This window comes from Hordeum vulgare, chromosome 2H (assembly GCF_904849725.1).
Source record: "Hordeum vulgare subsp. vulgare chromosome 2H, MorexV3_pseudomolecules_assembly, whole genome shotgun sequence".
In the NCBI taxonomy this organism is placed as follows: domain Eukaryota; kingdom Viridiplantae; phylum Streptophyta; class Magnoliopsida; order Poales; family Poaceae; genus Hordeum; species Hordeum vulgare.
This window is the reverse complement of record NC_058519.1, coordinates 34165654-34174155: the sequence shown is the minus strand read 5'-3', so window position 1 is coordinate 34174155 and position 8502 is coordinate 34165654. Positions and strand designations below refer to the sequence as shown.

The following is an 8502-nucleotide window of genomic DNA, read 5'->3' as shown; positions in this document are numbered from 1 at the left end:
TACCGTGCGACGGCATATGTCTAAACCTTCTCCTTATTCAATGAAATTGGCAAGTCTTTTGCCTTGTTTAAAAAAAAGCTTCTGAAAGAGGCTTGAAGCAGCGACTGCGACTGCGACTGCAAGCATCTCAGCTGGGTGAACGCAGCAACTTCATCCTTGTCAAGTTCTTTGCAAGTGAAGAAAGTAAATAAATGCTTGCTCCTCGTGTAAATAGCCTGCTCGGCGTGACCAAAATATGTACATCAGTACAACATGTCATTCTCCGTCCAACGGAGACAGTAAAGTCTGACGGCAGCACGTTTTAAAATGCATATATTTGCTATTCCAAAAGCAACTGAACTTCTGTTTCGCGTCAGTCGATTCTTGGCAAGCCCCATGGCCGATGAAACATGGTTTAAAATGGTGATCTTCCAAGAGAGATGTAATCAGCTACTCCCTCCGTTTTTTGTGAAAATCTTTTTAAAAACTTGTATTTAAGAACTGAGGAGGTAAAAATGTAACAGGTATCCTCCAAATTAATTACTGTTCCGTGTATGGAACTATGTATATGCCAGAATAAAAACTCAGCACTGTGCGATCTTATCTCCTTGGAGATGGCGTGGCATACGGTGTCGTATCCGTCAGATGGGGCAGGTGAAACGTTCAACCCGTTGACATTAGACACGGTTGACAGGCTAACAAACGGCACGTACGCATACGCATGCATGAAATTGAGCAGTAACCGGTCAGCCTAGCATTGAATGGAGTCTCGCTGCCACCACAGTTTGGCTCTTACGGCATCTTTGATGGCCATCGTTGGTAAAATTGCCACGTAGATGATTTTAATGACATGACGTATAACAAAAGAAGAGAAAGAATGACATCGTATAAACTTGAAGCAACGGTTCACGCATAAGCTCCGAGGCTAGCATGGTTATTTCTTCAATACTTAATGAACTCGTTTAGTTATTTTACATACGATTAACATACACTCCATTAAAGAGATTGTATGATGTGTTGTTGATTGTTGACGTGGACACTTATACCAACGATTGAACATTCGAACTATTGGAGATGCTCTAGCTAGCTACGCCTGCCTGCGACTATTATATAGGTAAACCGGGAGGAAATCGGAGGCACGAATCTGACCTCCGGGAAACCAACAAGCACGTCCAGCTACCTACGTACGGTAGCAGGATCCTGACTCTGTAGGACTAGGAGGCATGCATGCATCCATGGGCAAGGACAAACGGCAGCTCAGTCCCATGGCCCAAGTCAAAAGCCCACTGAAACATGCCGCCATTTTGCATCGCGCTCTGCTCGCAATGATGCCTCTCCACGGCGGTGGATCGATGCTCCTTCCCTTTCTCACCATCTCCATGCATCCGAGAAGAAGAAGAGACCAGGCGCAGTTTAACGCTTGAACTGCGGTGCACTTTGCATCACGGTGCTTTGCACAGGACAGAAGGGGCTTCGAAATTTGAACACTAGCCGGCTTTGGACAGCGAGATGCGCAGCCAGCGGCATGCAGAGAGAACAAAGCCCCGGGGCGTACCCTACGTACCCAGCGAGCGAGCATTGACCTATCTATCTATCTAGGGTAGGATCAATTGGTTCGATGGGGATGTTGTTCCCCGTGATGTCAAAGGGAATTAAGTAAGCGACGAGGGAGATGGTCCAAGAGCCTCGATCGTCAGATGATTTATTAACTATTCCCTTCGTCCCTGAATATGTAGACGTGTTCTGAAGTTTAGATTTACTCATTTTATTTCGTATGTATTGGTTTATATTGAAATCTCCAAAATGATTCATATCACGGAACAAATGGAGTATATATACAACTATTCCGTGTAGGAATCCGTCTTCGTGCATGGTGATGGTGGCATGCGATGAGAACAAACTGTTTAGTTTATTTCCATTAACTGTGCCCGCTTAGCTAATCTCAACTCAACTGCGTCGTTGTCCTTGGACCTTAGCTAGACCAGTTCGTGGTATATCTATTCCTGATCGTGTACGACCGATGCATGCTGGTACAGATAAAGGGAGCTAGTGGATGAGGGAGGAGCAGGTGGGATAAAGTCAAACGGCGTAGTATCACATGAAGAGCTTTATATTTTTTTTCTATATCTGGCGTGGAACTGTTAAACAAATGTAGGGTGGGTGCTTACCGCAAGGTGAGACCATCATGCCATCATAAATCGCCGGTTGATTTAATTTTCCAGCTCATGCCAAACAAATTGTCCCTTTTTTAGAGTAAACAAATTAGAGTAGTCAGCAGGACGGGAAGGGTAATTTGACCTGAACACGGACGTGCGTTTTCAGCTATGATGTTACCAGGACGGTTGAAACGACAGAAACAATTTTTTTATTACTATGCCCAATTAGCATAACTGAATTTACTACCTTTTCATGTATGGAAAGTGTTGCTGACTGTCTACGTGATCAAACTGCTTTATTATGATCAGACTGCGTCCTGGATGCATGACTGGGTTATAAAGATCAATGAGGTTCCCCTAAAAGAAGATCATTTGAACCGGCAGCATAAACTTTCAAGCCCTTTTCAACTTTCCAGTGGACCCTGACCTATGCAAAAGAACAGATCAAAGATCTTCCTATCCATCCATGATCCATGCATAGTTCCATCACCAATATATTAGGAGTAGATTATTGCAGAGTGTTTAGTGGAGGCAATCGAGTGCGTGCTGGAGCCCATCGCCATCGGGGTGACGCGGGAAGTCTTGCGGGGCACTCGATTACGAGGGAATGCCCTCATGGGATGTCGTCTCGCCATCTGATTAATCTAAAACCCCATGCCGAATTGTCGGCAGTATACTGTATATCATATCATATGTGCATGTCGTCGTCTCGATTGCCGCTGCTGCCACTGCACGTAGTTTAGTCCATCGGTACAGTCAGTAAGCTTGCGATCGATTTGTGATACCCGTGCTGTGTTGACTACTGTAGTGTGTAGCGAATAGCGATGCGGTTGTAATTTAATTGGGGTGGTTGGCCTGGGTGTTGTAGCAGCTGTTTGCTGGTGTATTTTTCAGCGCTGACAAACCGGCCGAACCCGTCAACCTTGCTTAGCTTTCGCGCGGCGATCGATCTGATTCTGGTGGGACGAGCATAACAATATGGATCGCTACCTGCCCTCTGTCTCTGTGTGCTCCCCCGTGGCGCAGTGTTGTCCGTGTGCCATATTCAAAAACCATTGGTTTACAGAGAACTCAGACTACTGGAAAATCTACGGGAAAAGCTAGATGAGCATCTTTGTCCAAGGAAAATGCAGTTGAACTAGTGCTGCGCGGCCGGTGCTTGGATCAATCTGTCCACCGCGGGTGGCCACCTGAGCCGGCGGCGTGGAAGATCTGCCTCTAGAAAATAGAGGCTAGAAGCGTATGCGATGTGCAGGGACGCGGTACGTGTTATATAGAACATAGATACAAGGTGGTTGGGATTAAGAGTGATCTCCAAGAAATATAAACAGCTAAAGGAGATCTAATCCTAACAACCCAACACGTTTACAACACACGCACGCATCCTAACATCAATCGGTTTATACAATACCGATACAATGTTTAACACTTCCCCTCAGTCACGAGTGTCCAAGTTAAGATTGCGACGAAATACCTCTAGCTGCCGTACTGACAATGGTTTAGTAAATCCATCAACTACTTGATCTCCAGTAGGGATGAAACGAATATTAAGAAGCTTATTGGCTACCCTTTCACAAACAAAGTGGTAGTCAATTTCAATATGCTTAGTCCTCGCATGAAATACAGGATTAGCAGAGAGATAAGTAGCACCAAGATTGTCACACCATAACGAAGCGGCCTTGGATGAGGAACACCCAACTCAGTTAACAAGTTCTGGACCCAAATAACTTCAGCAGTTGCATTGGCAAGTGCTTTGTACTCAGCTTCAGTGCTTGAGCGAGAAACGGTACGTTGCTTACGTGCACTCCAAGAAACAAAGTTACCACCAAGAAAGACTGCAAGGCCACCTGTGGACCGTCTGTCATCTAGGCATCCTGCCCAATCTGCATCAGAAAAAGCACTTACCAACATAGAGTCTGATTTGGCAAGTTTGAGTCCATCACCTTTTGTGGCTTGAAGATACCGAAGAATTCTCTTGACAGTTGTCCAATGAGAACTAGTAGGAGCATGAAGAAACTGACAAACCTTATTGACTGAGAAGGAAATATCTGGTCTAGTAAGGGTCAAATATTGCAATGCTCCAACCACACTTCAATATCTTGTAGAATCAATGGCACCAAGTAATGCACCATCATGGAGGGATAGTTTTTTAGAGGTGGACAAGGGTGTAGGTGATGGTTTGCAACCGTTCATACCCACTCTCTGAGGAATATCCTGCACATATTTTTCTTGAGATAACACAAGTCCATGATCTACCTGTTTTACCTCAATGCCCAGAAAGAAGTGCAAATTCCCCAAATCCTTGAGTGCAAAGTCCATATGCAAGTCCTTGAGGAGAGCATCAACAACCTTTGTGGAGGAACTTGTAACAATGATATCATCAACATAGATGAGCATAAAAATGACAGTGCCATGACGGCGATAAAAGAATAAAGAGGTATCTGCTTTGGAGGGAACAAAACCAAGTGACTGCAACTTGAAGGATAGCCTAGAGTACCAACCTCTAGGTGCCTGTTTCAGTCCATAAATTGCTTTATCCAGCTTGCAAACCTGTCGAGGTGAGTCCAAAACTTCATACCCAGGTGGTTGCCTCATAAAGACTTCCTCTTCCAGAACACCATGCAAGAACGCGTTCTTCACATCTAATTGGCACATGCAACAGTTACGAGAGACTGCAACTCAAAGAATTATCCTAATAGTAGCAGCTTTAACCACTGGACTGAACGTATCCTCATAATCAATGCCATACCTCTGTTTGAAACCTTTGGCTACTAAACGAGCCTTGTACCTGTCAATGGAGCCATCAGATTTTCTTTTCACCATATATACCCACTTGCAGTCAATGATATTGCTTCCTTTGACAGGTGGAACTCTTCATCCATGGCCTTTTTCCATTTGGGATCACTGAGTGCTTCCTTTAAGTTCTCTGGTTCACCTGTGGCACAAAAAGAACCCCATCGAATACACCCATCGGTATACTCTTTGGGTTTAATCACACCACTACGTGACCTGGTATGAGCTCGAACAGGTGGAGGTTGTGCCGGACGATCAACCTGGAGCTGAATACGGTTTTCTACAGGAGAAATATCAGATGCAGCAGAAATAGCAGTATTAGGGGACTCCTGTTCATGAAATTCAGTACCAGCCAGGTCAACCGAATCAGAAACTGCCATGTGGCGTGACGGCAGGGAGCCAGGCCTGGAACGTGGGGTACTGCCGGCCGAGCTGTCGGCCAGGGAGGGAGACAGGCGGGCCCCAGGGCCTCGGCCACACGCACAGGAGGATTCCCCACCAATTGGGTCGGCCGACCGAGGAGGACCCGCACGGGCCCCGTCGCCGCTGTGGTCCGCACGTGGAGTGTGCGCAGTGCCCGGGGTGGGAGACAGACGGGGCGTGTCGGCCCGCACAGATCCCGTAGGGGATCCGCCTTCAGACCCTGACGCCTGTGATCCCGAGGCAGGAATCTCGCCCAGATCAGCTCCGGGATCCGCAGACTTCGGATTTTCTGTGGCCGTGGCTCCTGGCGCTGGATCCTGCATAAAATCACGGGAATTTTTGCCTATTTCTTCCGTGTGACTTGTTGTGGCCTATACACTTTCATAAACAGGGTCAGAGGCATTATGAGATATCAACATGTGATCATTACGGTTATCCCCTACTCCCGAAATAATATGAGCAGATGGTAGGAGATGTGATGGAAGGAGAGCTAGTTCCTTGCGAAGTTGAGCACCGGCATTAGGGTGGAGACTGGTAAAGGGAAAAACATGCTCATCAAAGACCACATCACGGAAAATGTATACACGGCCAGAGGAGACGTCTAGGCACTTGTAACCTTTGTGAAGTGTACTATACCCCAAGAAGACACATTGCTTGGAAGGAAATTCAAGCTTATGTTTTGTTGAAAGGCCGAAGGTTAGGCCAAACCACACACCCAAAAATGCCAAGGAACTGATTATTTGGTGGAGTGCCAAAAAGCTTTTCTAGAGGAGACCGATTTTTGATAACACGACTGGGTGTGCGATTAATAAGATAGACTGCAGTAAGGAATGCCTCATCCCAAAATTTCAATGGCACTGATGCATGAGCAAGAAGGGATAGGCCTACTTCTACAATGTGTTTGTGCTTACGCTCTGCAGAGCCATTCGGTTGATGAGCATGGGGACAGGAGACATGATGAGTAATCCCAATACGCTCAAAAAAGAAATTGAGCTTTTGGTATTCACCATCCCAATCTGTTTGCATAGCAATAAGTTTGCGATCAAAGAGACGTTCAACATGTGGTTGGAAAATATGAAATTTCTCAAACACATCAGACTTATGTTTAAGTAAATAAATCCAACTAAACTTGCTGAAATCATCAATAAAGCTGACATAACATTTCTGTCTGCCTACAGAGAGAGGCCCAAGGCCCCAAACATCAGAAAAAACGAGCTCTAAAGGAGCTTTTGACTCACTAGTAGATCGAGGGTATGGTAGCTGATGGCTTTTAGCAATCTGACATGCATCACAAACTAAGAGATGATCTTGTTTATTTGACACTAGAAGACTAAAGGTGCGAAGGATTTGTTGGACCACCGGAAAAGCAGGATGTCCCAAACGCTTGTGCCACCGAGAAGTAGAGGGTTTGATTGCGCCAAGCACTTCTCGCTTAGGGGCCACATGATGACCCGTGACAGGAAACAAGCGCCTCTTACTCTTGCCTTGAAGGAGGACTCTCCGTGTTTCCTGATCCTTGACAGAGAAGAATTGAGGGTGAAGTTCAAGGTAAGCGTGATTATCTTCCATAAGCTGATATGCAGAAAGAAGATTTTTGGATGCACATGGGACATGGAGAATATTGTTCAATTTTAGTGAGCCTTGGGGAGTAGTTAAAACCGAATGACCAACATGTGCAATATCCATACCTTGTCCACTTGCAGTGTGAATCTGTTCATTGCTGGTGCAGCGATCACGCACTGCAAGTCTTTCAAGATCACCTGTCAAGTGATCTGTTGCTCGAGTGTCAAGATACCAATTGGTATCTACGCCGTAGTAGTTTGAAGCAGTGTTGGCAGAACGATCACCACCACCTCCACCTCCCTTTTGGCGCTGATAATTTTTGTTGAAGTTGCGATCATACCTCTTCTTGCAGCGCCAAGCTCCGTGGCCCTCGATCTTGCAGAGCTGGCACTTGATCACATCTCCTCCACCTTGGCGGGTGTCGGAGTTGTTGGGGATGTTGTTGTTGTTGCCACGACCTCCTCCGGAGTTGTCGTTGCCGCGGCCTCCTCCGGAATTGCTCCCAGAGGGGCGGCTGAAACCGCCACGATTTCCTCCCTTGGAGGCCAGGTTGGCACTGGGGTTGCTGTAGTTGCTCTAGGCTTCGACGCGTGCCTCGGCCGAGAGCAAAAGAGAGTAGACCTCATTCAGGCCAACGCCTTGATCTACACGCATAGATATGGCAGAGACGAAAGGGTTGTAATCTGCATCCAGTCCTTCCAGGATGTGCGAGACTACTTCATCTTCGTCAAGCGGCTTACCAGCAGCCGCCAATTCATCAGCAATATTTTTCATCTTGCAAAAGTATGCAGCAGCAGAGAGATCCCCCTTGCGGGTGCGACCAATATGGGAACGGAGTTGACTTATCTTGGCTCGAGATTGGGATGAAAAACTCTGCAGAACAGCCGCCCAAACAGCTGCTGCAGTGTCAAGGTTGTTCACCAGAAGCAATACCTCTCTAGTCATGGTGGCGAGGAGAAACGTGAGAACCTGCTGGTCCTGGGTCACCCAGATGGCATGCTCTGGGTTGACAACTTCCTCGACCACCTTCTTGCCGGAAACCTCCTTCTCCACCATCAGGATTGGGACTGGTTCCTTGATGGCGCCGTCGAGGAAGCCGGTCATCCCGGCAGCCCTAACATGCGGCATGACCTCGGTCTTCCACACCAAGAAGTTGTCCCTGGTTAGCTTCTCTGTTACGGTATGCCCTAGCGAGGCGAGGGAAGGAACGGCCATGGCAACCGAGGAGGAGGATGACATATCTAGTAGATGCGGTGGAAAGAGAAGGCTCTGTATATCATGTAAAAAATAAAGGCTAGAAGCGTATGCGATGTGCAGGGACGCGATACGTGTTATATAGAACATAGATACAAGGTGGTTGGGATTAAGATTGATCTCCAAGAAATATAAACAGCTAAAGAAGATCTAATCCTAACAACCCAACACGTTTACAACACACGCACGCATCCTAACAGGAATCGGTTTATACAATACCGATACAATGTTTAACACTGCCTGCCCAGCGCGGTTGGTCGTGTTTGGAACGTGCATTTGGACCCGCGCTCCGCGTCAGCGGACGGGTACGTCCATCGTCGTTGTCGTCGAGAAG

The 8502-nt window shown here is 46.8% G+C and overlaps 1 non-coding gene across 1 annotated transcript; it reads right to left on the bottom strand.

Moving 5' to 3' along the window:
* Positions 1-7507: 7507 nt before the first annotated feature.
* On the bottom strand, positions 7508-7649 carry LOC123433777. Its single transcript, XR_006625091.1, has one exon. It is a non-coding gene; the product is annotated as a small nucleolar RNA Z247 (small nucleolar RNA).
* Between the last annotated feature and the right edge of the window lie 853 nt (positions 7650-8502).